A 17254-nucleotide genomic window follows, 5' to 3' on the forward strand; every position below is an offset into this window, starting at 1 on the left:
AGAGCCAAGCAGAATTGGTTGAAAGGAGGAGACAGGAACATCTCATTCCTCCATAAATGTGCCAGTCAAAGAAGAAAACAAAACCTCATCAGCAGCATTAAAGATGAAGCAGGAAATGAGATCACTTGTCAGAAGGGGATTAGCCAAATCTTTCAGGAATTTTACCAAGGGCTCTTCACTTCATCTAGCCCAACAGGCATCGCTGAGTGCACAATGGCTATGCCAAGGAAGTTAACAACAGAAATGAACTCTATCCTAGCTAGACCATTTACTGAAATTGAAGAAAAAGAAGCCTTGTTCAGCATGAACCCTCTGGGTTCACCTGGACTAGATGGGTTCCCTACATGTTTCTACCAAGATCACTGGTCCATCATTGGACCACGAGTCTCCTCTGCAGTTCTAGAAGCCCTGAACAAAGGCCAGTGTTCAAAAGGCCTGAATGATACCCTCATTGCCCTGATCCCTAAGAAATCTTCCCCTGTCCTAGTGACTGACTTCAGGCCCAGCAGTCTCTGCAATGTCCTCTACAAGATCATAGCAAAGACCTTGGCAAACAGGCTGAAATTAGTGCTTCCAGACATAATTTCCCCAACCCAAACAGCCTTTGTCCCAGGCAGATTGATAACAGATAACATTGTAGTGGCCTTTGAGTCACTCCACACAATGAAGGCCAGGTTGAAAGGTAGAGATGGATTCATGGCCCTCAAGCTTGATGTGAGCAAAGCTTATGACAGAATTGAGTGGCCCTTTCTAAAATCTGTTCTGCAGCAAGTTGGATTAGACCAGAAATGGGTTAACCTGATCATGAAATGTGTAGAATCAGTATCATACTCCCTCATCCTCAATGGTTCCCCTCAAGACAACTTCTATCCAACAAGAGGGTTGAGGCAAGGGGATCCCCTATCCCCCTACCTTTTCATCTTATGCTCAGAAGTACTAAGTTGCATGCTAAACAAGGCTGAGAGCTCTGGTCTTATCACTGGTCTACCCATCAGAAGGAAGGTTCTCTCAATTAACCACTTTTTCTTTGCAGACGACAGTCTACTATTCTGTAAAGCAAACCCATTAGAGTGGAGCGGGCTTTACAACCTGTTGGAAGCCTTTGAACTTGCCTCTGGCCAAAGACTCAACAAGGATAAAACCTCAATATACTTCAGCAGGAACACCAAAGAGGAAGCCAAGGAATTCATCACCAGTATAGCAGGGATAAGGGGTACTTCCTCATATGAGAAATACTTGGGCCTACCTGCTCTCATAGGTAGGTCTCAAGCTTAGTCTTTCAAAGAAATCCTGGACAAGGTTCAGGGAAGAATCTCTAATTGGAAGAACAAGTTTCTTTCCCAATCTGGGAAAGAAGTTCTCATCAAATCCATTATCCAAGCCATCCCCACCTACAGTATGGGGATCTTCAAGCTCCCAAAAGTTCTGTTACAGGAACTCAACAAGCTGGTAAGGAGCTTCTGGTGGGGCCATAACCCACAGGAACACAAAATACACTGGAATCAACTGAAGAAAGCAAAGAGCCATGGAGGCTTGGGCCTAAGGGATTCTTCCAACTTCAACTTAGCCTTGCTAGCCAAACAAGGATGGAGGCTCGTTAACAACCCTTCTAAGGTGGCTTGTCCAGATGGCTTCCAAGGCAACCGATCTTCAAACCTCTCAACTCTATCAGGTTCCTGCAGGCTGACACCAAAGTCTCCTTCCTCATCAATGGAACAACTAAACAGTGGAAGAGAGAACTGGTTTATGCAATGTTCTCAAAGGAAGAAGCTGAGAGTATCATTGCCATACCCCTCAGTCCATACCCCAAACCAGACAAAAGAATTTGGAAATGCACCTCGGGTATCTTCAGTGTCAAAAGTGCCTACCATCTACTAACTGAGAGGGATGAACAAATGAATGGCCAATCCTCCACCTCAAACTATCTCAGCCTCCCTGGACCAAAATCTAGAACCTGAACATCCCAAATGCTACCAAAACCTTCATCTGGAGGGCTTGCCTTAATGGACTTCCCACCCGAGACAACCTACTGAAAAGAAAAGCCATAGAAGACCCTGCTTGCCCAATCTGTAGCCTACAACCAGAAACTGTGGAGCACATTCTATGGAGCTGTCCTTCAGCTAGGGACGTGTGGTCACTTAGTACAAGGAAGCTTCAGAAAGCTAGCCCCCTTTTCCATCATTTCCAAGACCTGGTAGAAGGCTTCTTAGAGCACCTGAACACAGATGAACTGAAGGTCTTTGCTGTCACCTTGTGGTTCATATGGAAGAGAAGAAATGAAATGGTTTTTAAGGAAACCTTCCAACACCCTTCTAAGGTGTCCCAGCTTTCAGCTTATCTAATGGAGGAACTTCAGCTTTTGCCTCAACAAGTAAAGACTCAAACTAACTCCAGTCTGGACCAGACAAGATGGGAAGCACCACCACAAGGCAAAATCAAGCTGAATTGGGATGCATCTATTTCTAAAGCCACTTGCAAAGTGGGAGTGGAAGCAGTCGTAAGAGATTGTGAAGGAAAAGTGTTGGCCACACTCAGAATGCAGCATGACCTCTTCCCTGATCCACTCATGGCAGAAGCATTTACTGTACTCCAAGCCTCCCTTGTTTGCAAGGCTATCGGTCATAGAGATATCATCATAGAAGGGGATTCACTACAGGTGGTGTCAGGCCTCAACTCATCAACCGAAGTCCATACATACACAGGCCAGCTCATTTCAAATACAAGATCAACTCTTGATTCCTTTTCAGTCTGGTCAGCAAGGCACACTGTGAGAGCAAATAATTCTGTTGCTCATGCCTTAAGTAGGGATGCTCTAAGCATCAGTGGTTATACCACATCTTTTGATTTCATTCCCTATTGTATTAAAGACTTGGTTTAAGCATTATCAATATAGTCCTTGTTTCAAAATATATATATATATATATTATCACTCGAATATACTATTTATATATATTATATAATATATAATAAATTACTATTTATATATATTATATAATATATAATAAATGCACTATGATAACTGGAACCAGGTTCATCAATTAACTTTGAATTCAGATCTAAAAGTAGACTAAAACCAGTTTGTTTGGTAAATAGTGTTTGGTTGAATTGGTGAGATAGTCCACTGATTCAAATCAACAGAAGAATTAGTTTCTTCAACAGAAAAATCTTCCTCATTAATGATATCAGGGGGTTCAATCCTAAAACTGGAACTAATAGTTGAATTAGATCTGGTTAGATATTCATACTAATCTTGTTAAACAAATCAAGGCACATGTCAAAACTCTCCCATGCCTTGGTATTCCTACTTCTAATTCCTTCAAAATTGTTGAAACAGATGCCTCAGGATTACAACATTGGTTATCATTCACACTAACACTACAACAGAAAGCATTTTTGCCAGCGATTTAAAAGCGCCGGAAAAACCACAAAAATCGCCGCTATATCTGTATCCCAGCGATTCTATACTCGCCGGATAATCGTCGGTATTATTCAACCATTTCTTCTATACGGCAGCGAAGCTCAAAAATCGCCGTCAAATACATGCTCATTACCAGCGATTTTCTAATCGCCGGAATATAATTTCAAAAATATAAAAGTAAATGCCGGCGATAAATAAATCGCTGTAAAATCATTTACCGGCGATTTATAAAACGCCGGTAAATAAATGATAAAACCGGAATTTATTAACCGGCGTTTGGAAAATCGCTGGTAAATTATTTACCGCCGTTTGTGAGGTCGCTGGTAATTTATTAAGCGGCGTTTCATAAATCGCCGGAAATTTATTAACCGGCGTTTAGGAAATCGCTGGGAAATTTATTCTCCGGCGTTTTGGAAATCGCTGGAATATTACTAACCGGCGATTTATGAAACGCCGGAGAACTATTTACCGGCGTTTATTAAATCGCCGGTTAATGAATTACCAGCGATTACATAAACGTCGGTATATATGTTACAGTTTATAATTTGTATTCCGGCGTTTAGAAAATCGCTGGTAATTCATTAACCGGCGATTTAATAAACGCCGGTAAATAGCAACACTGCCATTAAATTAGGTTCCAGAATTTTCCCCATCGCCGTGGTGTAATATAGCAGCGATTTGAAAATCGCCGGTAAATAATATAATGGCCATTTCATTATATTCCAGCGATTTGAAAATCGCTGGAATGGGAATTACCAGCATTTTTTTTATAATTTTTTTTATGGTGTTTTGTAAGTTTTTGGCTGCGATTGAAAAATCGCTGGAAAAGCCTAAGAATTCCAAATTTTAATAACCCAATATTCCTACATGGGTCTCATTTAAATGAGACCAATGAGTTCTCATTTAAATGAAACCCAGTAAGGATACTGGGTCTCATCTTTCACCCATGGATTAATCATGAAGATCAAATATTTGCCCGTCATTCGTCCAAATGTACCTGATTGACATCAGTAGCTAATTAATTATCCATACATCAACAAATTTGGAATATATCAATATTCAAGTAAAGTCGTCAATGAGACCAAAGTCATATATATTTTTACACTGGGTGGTGCATTATACTGTCATATCAAGTACAAGCTGAGCTACTGATTATGTGAAGAGAGAATAATCACTAATATTTGATACATGTTCAAGCCTCTACTACATCCAAAATCAAAGAGCTACCAAGTTGTGCTTGTTGGTGTCTTCAGTGCACGCCAATGAACATCACTAGTACAGAAGTTTAGCCAGAGTGTTCCCATCTGTTTAAAATTACCAAAACAGAGACAAACTCATGAGCACCCTATATGACATAAATAGTTCTTTCTTAATTTGGAAATAGCATGTACAAATTATTTAAATATCGATAAGTTGGAATGTGACTCTACAATAATTCCATATATCGATAAATAAACTAGAAACTCCGTCATAAAACCATATTGGGATGGAAGTACCTCAGGCACCTCAGAACTCTTACTTTCAATAGTTCACACCACAACAAAAGCCTCATTCACTAATATTTGTTGCACTTGTTCCTTGCACTCCTTGCAATATCATAAAATCAGTATACACTCATCCTAAGGAAGTCACTACAATGTTATGTTGCAGGAAGAACTCTCAAACCCCTATTGGAGCAAACACTCTGATGTTAACCTACCCCGGAATTACATTAAATTAGTGATGAGTTGCATGACTAATGATTTTTTGTGTTCTCCTTCAAGGCTAAAGTAAGAGAGACCAGATGGGTATCAACATCTAATAAATCATTCCAACAACAATCTAAAAACTGTTCTAAGATATTTCCTCAAATTATCTTACAAGCATCTCAACAACTCAAATCTTTAGTTAACTAAACGAACCCTAAACTACACATTCCTACCAAAAAGGTGGACTTGGAGGTCCACATTATTATGATAATTGAGGTTAGCTGAAACCTGAAACACACCATCATGGATTGGAGGAAAACCTTGATGAAGTCTCAGCTTATCGTGGCTGTTGATGCGTCGCCCAGCATGAAAATGGCTGCTGTCAAAGACATGACAGCATCTGTCCAGCCACCCAATCTGCTTCTGCAGATCTTGATTGTTCCTGGTCATGGTACGCAAAAGCTATAATAGACAGCAAATCATTTTCTTTTCTGGTTCATAGTCCACAAATTTGTAAATGCTGCACTTCCGTGTAGATGACATCTCCAAGAATTTACACGGAAACTTCTGGCATGCCAAACAAGTATAGGCTGAAACATTTTAATTCATCTCAAAAGAAGATTAAAGAGTCAAGAAAATGTGCCCATAAACATAATGTCAGTGTTCGCATTTGCATATGCATGTATTCATATGCATATGTGTGTGCCCGCCAATATACAAGAACACTCCGCCTGTGAGATATTTAATTTTTTAATTTTTTTTTACCACACAGCTGTAGTTGGTAAAATAAATTCTTTTTTTTTTTTACACGGGTAAGAAAGTATATTAATAAATGTATAGACAAATGCCAAGTTCAGTACAAAGAATGTCCTAGCTACGTAAAAGTAATATATTGGAAAGCACTCAAAAGTATCATTGATCAACAATTGGTTTGAAGTCAAAGGCTGTTGAATACTATCTTAAAAAAAAAAAAAGCTTGAAAAAAAAAGTCTAAATAAATATAAAAAATTGAGTTTTTTTAAATCAAGAACTAGGCATAGCCCAAGTACACAGAAAGTAAACATCCGAGAACACCTAGTTACACTTAGGCGCTACAGATGGATACAAGGAATACACATGAATATTATCTAAAAAAAGACCCAGAAAATTCGCAACAAAATCTCAATGGTAACCTCTAAAAATCCCAGTTTGCATAGACAGCTTTCAGAAAGGTTTCAACAGCTCCCAACACATACCCAATAACCACAAGCAGATGAAAGCACAAAGTCAACGACTAAACTGTATTCATAAAATAGGCAAAGTGATCAAAAGTAGAACAATTATTGCATTCCCAAACTCCATTCTTCTCAAGGATGTCAACTGTCAACCATATATATCATGGTGTTATCAGATCTAAGTTCATAGAATACACTCACAGAGCTCCAGCAACTGCATTGCCAAGGAAAAAACATAGTCCAATGCTAACTCCAACTTCTGGACCAAGGGCACGACCAATGAGACAGTAAGGTCCCCCACCCTAAAAGCAAAGTAAATAAACTAAGATCACTTGGCATTAATTTGAACATGACCTATCTTTTCAAAGCCCTTCAAAACAATTATAAAGAATAATACTCAACCGACCTCAGGAATCAACAGACTAACAAACAAGTTTCATAAAATTTAAAAACAGAGTCTAATACGTTCCATGACAAAAGAAATCATTATACTTTTCAAGTCACTGCTGAAAACTGGGGACCCCGCTAGATAATGTATGAGGCAGAAATCTGATTCTGCCAAATAATCCTCAAACAGTAGATAATGAGACGGGCACGTGAAGTCATGAGTTTTAGGGAAGATGAAACTCCTAAAACTAGCATCCTTGGTCAACTACGGTTATATCTCATCAGGAATCTGAATTAAATCTAAGTTTCAGATTAGCAAAAATAATATTCATTAAAATCATTATTGTGTGCCTAAATCCTACAACTTTAAAAAACATTTCAAAATCTGATATGTATCTCTAACCGAGAACTTGGATTGAACATTCAAGGGGAAAACAAACCGGACACAGGTAATGAGGCAATATGAAAAGCCAAAGTGCAATTCTATGCTGACTCGACATTAGATTTAACTCTCTATTATGTAAAAATCTGAAAACCTTACCCAAATGATGCTCCTCCCAAGTCACTTGAGATGGTACTGCAAAAAACAATTAAAAAAGAAGCTTCAATATCATTGATCAACATCTAACAATGATATTAAAAATAGAAATCAAACTTTACTCGTAATACCCGTTGAAACAGTAAATTAACAGCAACAATCAGGTTTCACAATGACTGAAGGTGAAATAATAACAAATATAACTGGCTATGCCTATTTACTTGTCTTAGTATAAATTTCTTATAAATTTTTCTAGCATATAAAAAAGGGCTATAAAAAAATCTGCATTACCTATTTTATTTGTCTTAAATTGAGTTCTAGGAAATATCTATAAGGAAAGGGCTAGACCAACAAATAAACGTAAAATTATATTAGTGTGCATGCAAATTCATATGTAAATCCTTAAAACTAGGTCTGTGGCCAACTCGGCCAAGTTTATTTGAAGATTATTGTGAGTACTTACCTGTTGGTTTTGAAGTCCTTCGAAATTGCCATTGAAACAACGAACTGGAACCATCGAATAAATATCAAATAGTAATGAAGTGTTAACCATTTGCGCAAAACTCTCTAACGATCCAGTCGTCGGGCCTAAACTTCCCCAATATCCCCAGTGTTGGCATATACCCCTTACTATATATATATAGTAATATATATATATATATTACTTACTGCCCAGCTGTCTTTTTGACTAACAAAAAAGCACCCAAAATGCCAAAAAACACTCGACCCCACCTTATGGGTCGGGGGTATCATTACACTGAGTTTGGCGATATGACTCAGTGAATGTGGGATGATCCTTAAAGAACGCTTGCAGCAGCCTGTCAGTTTGAATCGCATGCTCCCTAAGAGCCCGCACCTCTGATCTCACTTCATCCAGCTGACTCTTATAGTCTTCGGCATCTTTCTTATGTTGTTCAGCATCTTTCTTGTATCTTTCAATCTCTGACTGGTAGCATTGCATTTTAACTTGGTCACGTTGTCTACTTGACTCGGGGATGACCATCTCCCCAAGTCCTCGTGCATATCCAGGTCGATGTCCGAGGACCTCCCTAAAGACCGTCGCTGCTGCCTCACCACTTCGTTCCTCTGGTTCTAGGCCATCCAATCTACCTTGCATCTACTTCTGCACAAATGCAAAATAACGATGATTAACAATCGTTAACAACCTTATGCTCTTATTTATTATTATCAGAAATAAACATAGATCAAGTAGCCAAGACTATAAGTACTAGTACTACTGTACATTTGCAAAGTACTAGTGTACTACTCACGTAAGTATCTTCAGTAGCATCTGTCACGAACTTATTCTTTTTCTTCGACCAGCGTGTCTCCTTATAGAAGTCCACCAAATTTCCATTCTCAGCACGCTACATGTGTGACATATGGGGAATAGGTAAATATGTTTGAAGTTTGAAAAATTATTTTATTGTGGTTGCCATTTGCAAATTAATCTCAATTTTGGGGAAATGAGACCTCAAACCAATCAATAAGGAAAAACATATCGGCTGCTTAAAAGGGAATCTAATTTCAATGGATTAGGATGCCAATATTTATTGTGGCGTATGAGTTCGGAATTCCCCGGAAAGTGTATTGAAGTGTATTGATTTATATAGGGCGGCATCCTCATACCTTTGCCTCAAGTATTCAGACGAATGATTTACGTCCTGATGTGTGATTAATTGTTTGCTTCTTTCGGTTCTCCCGGTTCTGAGATGACATTTTCTGCAATGCACGCATGAACGCCTTGTTAGCAATAATATACAACCGGATTTGCCTCAACTATATTGCTCCACTATTTAATGGAAGGATTTATGGTAATTAATAGTTTGAGAGCATATATACCTTAAAGGCATCACTGCCCCACCTGCCACACAACTTCACCCATACAAGTGGGTCCACCATGCTTGTGCCATTAGCTAAAGCTTCTTCATGGCTTCCAAAGGATTGGTAAATCTTGTGCAAGTCATGATGGAAAGAGTTGAAGCGCTTACGAAGTGCCTTTGTCACCGTCAACCGGTGGTTTTCCCTTTCCCAGTCTAACACAAAGTCAGCCTACAATAATCGGCGAATTAGTATTTGTGCTACGGTTATACTATATAACACACTTCCATAGTAACATTACACTACTAATGATTAAAACTTACCCGAACACGGTCAATTAGCTCCTCTTTCATCGCTTGTGGGACATCAGTCCATCGGGCATAACTCATGTCACAATATTGTTTCACAATCCATGATACTCGTGTTGTGAACATAGGGGCATGATCACAACAAGGGGCCGTCTCACCATCGTTTATCCTTAAAAGTACTTTCCCATTCTTTCGCACCTTCTCAAACTCAATGCATCGAGCGAGCCCACGTTTTCGTTTCCTTTGTTGCTGCGTTAGTACGAGCTCCGTGGGGCCGTCTGCCTCTGTATTGCAAAATTCAGATGATTAGTGTATGTAATTATAAATTATCTAAACTCTTACAAATGGGTTTAATATGTCAATGCATTAAACATGTATATGAAAAACATCCACCAGTTTGGGGTAGAACCTCGTCTTCCAATCTTGGGGCTTCTCTAGTAGGTGATTGTTCCCGCACCGGTGAGGGTTGTCGAATAGGCGCTGGTGTGGGAATTGGGTTGGTGGATGGTGGGGGGCTTGGGGGCTGTGTGGAATCATCCGAGGACTCTTGATTACACTCCTCAGGGCTATGATATGAGGAGATTTTTGCTCCCCATGGTCGGTTGTGGCGAGCCGAGTAGGGTACATGGCGCCTTGCCCGAATACCCCGGATTCTCCCTCCCCCTCTAGAACTGGGTCCCGCTCGATCACCTGCATGTGTATGGGTTATGAGGATTGTAATAAAAATCGATCTCATTCCACAAAATAATCTGAAAATCACAGACATGGTTCGAATAACTCCAAATATCCTACATTTTTAATTACTTTTGGCAAGAAAATCCCTTAAATTATGAGCATACTATAGACAAATGAATAACTTCTCGATCATTAATAGTTACCTTGATAATTCCACGGCCTCCTCATGCCTCCAGCTTCAAGATGGGATTGCATGATAATGTGTAAAGCCAAGAAGATGACAACACAGTTTTGTTTTCTTGTAACCTGACCAAGAATAATATGATACACATTATAAGTCAAACAAGTTTATTATGTATTAAATATAAGAAAACATAAATGTTATATTCAACATATTAGTTCATTCCTAGAATTAAAACATTCGATACTTGATGGTTTAAAGCAAGTGCTCAGAAATTGGTATTTCATACAGAATAACCATTGTGCTGTCTGTGTACTAGCACCAATTTGAAGCTGGTAAATGAATGTACCAACCTCAACTCATGTGAAGTTTCTAGCTTTTGATTATAAATCTGACATAGACTCTTCGTCTGTTGATAGGTCATCCTCATCTGAATATTCCCCCTCACTATCCGCATTTCCCGAACCAGACGTAAGCATGTCATCATTAATAAACCTGGATGAGGAGTTGGGATGACCATCACTAGCCATGACTTCTCGTGCATCAATATGGCTAGGTGGTATATCAAGCCTATCAAGTGGAGTTGACACTGGATTTTCATCGTCACTCTGCACTGGTTCATAATAATGTGATGACTCATTTTCTTGATCGGCCTCATTAATACTTGAATCGCCATCATTTATATCTTCTATAGAAGTCGACACTGACGGAATGTTGTATACATTCCTATTTGTATAGTTCTGCACAACACCCCAATTCCCTTTCGCCCTTAAATCTCTTATGTAGAAACATTGATCTGCCTGACTCGCCAACACGAATGGTTCATCCTTATACCAAGTCCTGTTCATGTTGACACTAATCATATGGTCATCCACCCGCACCCCTCATTTTTTATCACCAACGTCAAACCAATCACATTGAAATAGGTACACCCGACGCCACTCCATGTAGCGTAACTCTATGATATTATTAATAACACCGTAAAAGTTGGCATTATTTGTATCCTCGTCCCCAGTCACCAACACCCCAGAATTTTGCGTACGACGACGAAGTTCATGCTGCTTCGTATGAAACCTTTTTCCATTTATTATGCTTGCAGCATATGATGCAAGCCAACGATTAGGCCCGCAAGCTAACGCATAAAGATCAGCGGACACATCATGTGGATTCTTGATACGATGTTCCTGGATCTATACCAAAATTGTTGAAAATTCACAATGTGATTAATTGTCATCGTTAAAAAACATATCGAGGAAACATGTTTGTTTTCAGTACGTAGATAAGGTTGGAAAATAACTTACACGGTGCTTGAACCACGTTGGAAAGTCAGTTTGATGTGTGCGATCGATGCAATTTGGGTGTTGCACCTTACATTTCTCGTAGTGTTCCCTACATATGGAGCACAGAATCGCAAAGCAAAATATTGAATGTTATGGGCATTGCATGTATAAAATTTTGTATATGGAGAAATAGAAGTAGATAATCAAGGAAATTAGTTGATTCTTACTGTATATAGGGTCTAATCTCCGGGCAATTGTTGAGCACATACCAGATGGCTGCCTTAAAGAGTTTGTCTTCTAATTGCACATTAGAAGCTATACCCAAGGGACAGACCTTCTGGTTGAAAATTTTGAATCCATCTATAGTTTCCTCTTCGTCAGCATCAATGTTTCGGTCCGCTCGATTGAACCTCGTCTCAACATCTTGGAGGTACATGGAGCAAAATGTCAGGCATTCAGTGTGAATGTAGGCCTCGGCTATTGAACCTTCTGGTCGGGCTTTATTTTTAACATACCGCTTGAATTTTCCGAGATATCTCTCAAATGGGTACATCCACCTATATTGTACTGGACCCCCAAGTATGGCCTCACGGGGCAAATGAACAGCTAGGTGGACCATGACATCGAAAAATGATGGAGGGAATATCATCTCCAGTTTGCATAGAATGGTTACGATATCAGTTTGGAGCTGTGATAGGCGATTGACATCCAGTGTTCGAGCGCACAACTCTTTGAAGAAAGTGCTAAGTTCAGTCAAAGCCAAGGCAATGTCACTTCTTAAAAACCCCCCAGCAGCAATTGGGAGTAGTCTATGAAGGAAAACGTGACAGTCGTGGCTTTTCATCCCACTGATTTTGCCATCACGTAAAGAAACACAGTTCAAGATATTAGAAGAGAACCCATCTGGGAATTTGATATCGGACAGCCACTCACAAAATTTATTCCTTTCATCTCCGTGTAATGTGTACAGTGCATGTGGCATTGTTACATGATCACCTTCACGCCTCAAATGTAATTCTTTTCTATAGCCCAAAGACTCAAGATCACGTCTTGAATTGATATTATCCTTAGTTTTTCCTAGAGTGTTCATTAAAGTGAATAAGATGTTTTCGGCAATATTCTTCTCTATATGCATAACATCTAAATTATGCCGAAGTCGAAGTATTGACCAATAAGGTAACGTGAAGAATATGCTAGACTTTGTCCAGTTAAGCTCTTCAGCAGTACGTTTTCTCTTCCTACGAGATTTGCCAAATTGAACATCCCCAATCATCTGCAATTGACCTAGAATATCGTATCCTCCTATATCCCTTGGTGGTATACGATGATCTTCCTTGCCATTAAACAACCCTTTCCTCCTTCGCCACATGTGATCTGGCGGTAAGAAACGGCGGTGTCCCATATAACAATGTTTTCGGTCGTATTTCAACCAATTGGAGTCTGTGTCAGCATTACAAGATGGACAAGCTAATTTTCCCTTTGTTGACCAGCCAGAGAGATTCCCGTAGGCAGGGAAGTCATTTATTGTCCACAACAATGCAGCATGCAACATAAACGTCTCCTTAGTTGCTGCATCATATGTAAGGACCCCATATTCCCAAAGTTCAAGCAGTTCATCGATCAACGGCTGCAAGTAAACATCAATCTCATTCCCTGGTGACTTTGGACCAGGAATAATCAAAGATGTCATAAAGAATTGATCTTTCATGCATGACCACGGCGGCAAGTTATATGGGACCAGGATCACTGGCCAAATGCTATGAGGTTTAGCCAAGTTGTTGAAGGGAGTGAAACCGTCACAGGCCAAACCAAGCCGAACATTGCGCGAATCCGCAGCGAACCAACTATGATGTTCATCAAATTTCTGCCAACACTCAGAGTCAGCCGGATGTCTCAGGCTGATATCATCTATCGGCCGTTGATTTTTATGCCATCTCATATCACCTGCTATCTTCGCTGACATAAAGAGACGCTGCAATCTCGGTTTCAACGGGAAATGACGCAACACTTTTTGAGGTATAACTCGTGAGTCGTGTGTATTTGGCATCCACCTCGAAGCCTTACATACAGGGCATTCATTAAGAGAGGCATTTTCCTTCCAGAATAAGATGCAGTCGTTAGGACATGCATGGATTTTGTGATAATTGAAACCCAACCCGCGCTCCAAAGACTTTGACTCCTCATATGATTGTGGCAAGAGTGCATCAGGGAAGGCAGACCGCAACAGATCAAGTAGCATGTTAAATGACTTAATTGACCATCCACCGATTGATTTGATGTGTAATAACTTGACAATGAATGACAACTTCGTAAATTTTGTACACCCCTCGAAAAGAGGACGTTGGGCATCCTCCAATAGCTTGTCAAAAGTAGTGGCTGGTGAATCTTCAGGTATTGGTGGCCTACTTGGCGTAGCAGTGTTGTGTTGGGGCACATCAATAAAGGTCCCTACTCGGATGTCATCCAACATATGCTGCATGTCATCTATGTAAGCATCTTCTAGTATAACCTCATCACTAATATCATCATCACTGACGTAGTCGGTTGTCTCATCCTCCCCATGAAATATCCACTGCGTGTAATCTGGATTGATCCCTTTGATAAACAAATGGGTTTCCACCTCAAATATAGGCAGCCACAGATTGTTAAGGCATGTACGGCATGGACACCGAATTCGATCTCGTCCACTTGCATGATTTCGTGCTTGTGTGAGGAAATTTTTAACACCCTCGGCATATACAGGTGATAAGAGTCTATCGGGCTCGTTCATCCAATTTCTGTCCATCTAAAGAAAAATATGGTGGGAAAGAAATTTAGATAAACAAAACTCCGTCAACATAGATAGTTGATGAAGGCTGAAAACTATATTGATTCATTCTCATAAAGGCATGGCATAAAAACAGGAGATTTTGCTAGAATGTGGACTCGCAAGTGTATTTTGAATTGAGTTCGGGTCATACGAGTAAGGTGGGCATGTTACAAAGGGTTATATCCATGAGTCCACTAAGAGGTGCATGGATTGAGTGATGTTGCGCAATCATGATGGTTTCATCGAATATAGTCATGGCTCAGACCATGATAAAGTTTTAACTTCAGCATAAATTGCCAAATGTTTATAACTCCATATTTCATATCATGGTAAAGGAAATGAGGACAGGAAATTAATAGCTTGATTGCTATCCAGTGATCTTCCTTCTTACTGTATACATTCCAAATAAATGAAGAAAAGGGTGATAAGAATTTTATAATGATTGGAAATTAATTAGAAATGAAGGGGAACAAGTAAGCTTCTATCAAGCAGAAAATTTAACAATAATGTGCAAGGCTGATAGTTTATTAGGTACAACTGCACAAAATATATAATGAGGAGCTAGAGCTTGAAGATGGTGTGTTTCATTTCCCTTGTATGTTATGGTTTTTCATAGTAACATAGCATCCTTTGAACTTACGTATTTGTATCCTGGTAAGGGTTTGCAATTATTTTTATAGCAGTTTAATTTAATATTTGCAGAAGTAAACATACGAACCCAAAGTGCGTTTTTATATTACACACTTGTTATGCACCTATGATTCAAGGCTAGACCAATGCAGCTTATTTAAATTCCTAAGCCCATAAGGATTCGATGGGAGTAACCAAATGGGTAGCAGATTTAATCTTGCTGTTTTTGGTGCATTATACTCTTCAATAATAATTTGCAATTGGTAGAATGTGGATGAAGCCCAAGAACTGGCCATTCAAGTGAAGTTGGGAAAGTTGGGCAGATTTGGTGCAGTAATGGGTATTAAGGGAATCTGTTTTGATTTGATGAGTAACAAATTTAGTCTCAATGCATATCATTTTAGAGTCTCACCATTGCACTTTTGATTACTAATTACATTTGTGAAGAGTACGAGCCATTAATTCCTTTGTTCTTTTTCCAGCTAATTTCATAAACTTTTTTATGAAAATTAATCTCATCCATAGATCTAAGTTTCGATCACAATCCCCTTTTTCAAGAATTAACTTAAGTTTAACCTGCATGGTGAAATAAAATTAGCAATAATGGAAGGGACCGAGAGTTCCTTGGTGTCTAGTGAACCAGAATCAATTCTTGAGCATATTTGAATTTTGGACCAATGAATTGGTAGATTATATAACAGAGTTGATGAACTGGTAGGCCAATTGCTAAACTTCACATAATTGTTTCTTATATATACTGAAAACTAATACCTGCTCCAACCTACTCAAGTTTTAATTTTAATTGGGGAGACAGAAATGAAAGCATAAAAAGTAATCCATAAATTGTTACCAGTCGGTGACAATAGAGACTAAAGAAAAGCATTATATTTGTTCAGAAAAAGTGCGTTTTATTTTTCATTCAAAGCAACAAAACTATTTTAGAGCCACACAGCAGCAACAGATTAGACTTGGCAATTCAGCATGTTGAGAAGATCTAAAAGCCAGACAAATCAGAGAGAATGAGTTTTCTAACCCAGAGCCGGTCATTTCACAGACTTAATGGGTACCAAGTAATTAGAATAGATGAACAAATGAACATGTATTCAATAATATATAGTAAGATTACCTGATATGAAAATCTAAACTTCTATTCCCAATAAAATTCTGATGTTTTCAATAAATATTTAGAAAAAATTCGAGTTATAAATAAGGTATGAGACTAAATAAAATTAATATATATATAATTATAAAATGAATTCTAATAATTGAGTTTTTAATGCATGCAACATTTATTATTTCCTAACCAGTGTTTTATTCCTTCATAAGTTTATATACACCAAGTGGCTATGGGTTTTAGAAACAAAATTCTGAGTTGGTCCAGGTTTTAAAACACTGACATCATGATAAAATCGTTTGCCAAAAAGAGATAAAGAGTTTTCACATCTAGTATGCACATATAAAATTCAGATTTTTCATATGTGGAAAGATATTGACAACTTGCTTTATTAAAAGAAATGCAAGTCAAATGGTAAAAAGTGGTCACAATATCTCAAAAAGGAAAAGGAAAAAATGCATTAAGCGACAAAATTAAACTTTACATTACCTAAGGAAGTACACCACCACAACAAAGTCACCCAATAACCACATGCTCCACAGCTAAACCAATTAACCAAGTTCCTAATGCAACAGATTAGGTTGGCATATTTGTGCAGTACATATATAAGATTATTCCAAACAACATTATCATCTGAAGATTAAAGATCAGCTCAATTCAACTATAACAAGCTCTGTGGCATCATAACCACCAGTCAGGTACTAATTGGGTTCAGAATACGGTACCTGCACAGACCCAAGTCTAATTTGCACACGCCTTCTCTAATGCTCAGTTTCTATAACCGAGTACGAGCAACTTCCATTATATTACGTTCAAGTTACATGCTGCAGCTGATCTGGGTAGCTGAAAAAATTCATTTTGAGTTAATATATAGAATGGACTTCTATATATTAAAAAAATAAAGAACAGGAAAAAGGGTTGCATGGTAATGCTTGCATGAACCACCATAAATAATCAAGTCTAAATAAAAAAGTAACATGACCCATTTCAGGGTTTATGCTGTAAATATATATTTATTTTGAATCGATTAACATAATAAGTTCATATACAATGCAATTACAACTATATAACCCAAAATGCAATTACAAACTCATTACAATTTCTACATTTTGTGTATTGATAGGAACATAGGATGCGTCTTGGACAAAAAGCCATATTTCACATTTGAAGGTACTTGACTGTTGTAACCGT

The 17254-nt window shown here is 38.6% G+C and overlaps 2 long non-coding RNA genes across 2 annotated transcripts; both read right to left on the reverse strand.

The window, feature by feature from the left end:
- Nucleotides 1-4433: 4433 nt before the first annotated feature.
- LOC122302806 lies at nt 4434-6703 on the reverse strand. The gene is made up of 3 exons (XR_006240523.1): nt 6522-6703; nt 5427-5673; nt 4434-4722 (listed from the first exon to the last, which is right to left on the reverse strand). It is a non-coding gene; the product is annotated as an uncharacterized LOC122302806 (long non-coding RNA).
- A 3127-nt stretch (nt 6704-9830) lies between these two features.
- On the reverse strand, nt 9831-16876 carry LOC122302885. The gene is made up of 3 exons (XR_006240539.1): nt 16789-16876; nt 10253-10355; nt 9831-10064 (listed from the first exon to the last, which is right to left on the reverse strand). It is a non-coding gene; the product is annotated as an uncharacterized LOC122302885 (long non-coding RNA).
- Between the last annotated feature and the right edge of the window lie 378 nt (nt 16877-17254).

The sequence above is a fragment of the Carya illinoinensis genome, chromosome 3, assembly GCF_018687715.1.
Source record: "Carya illinoinensis cultivar Pawnee chromosome 3, C.illinoinensisPawnee_v1, whole genome shotgun sequence".
NCBI classification, from domain to species: domain Eukaryota; kingdom Viridiplantae; phylum Streptophyta; class Magnoliopsida; order Fagales; family Juglandaceae; genus Carya; species Carya illinoinensis.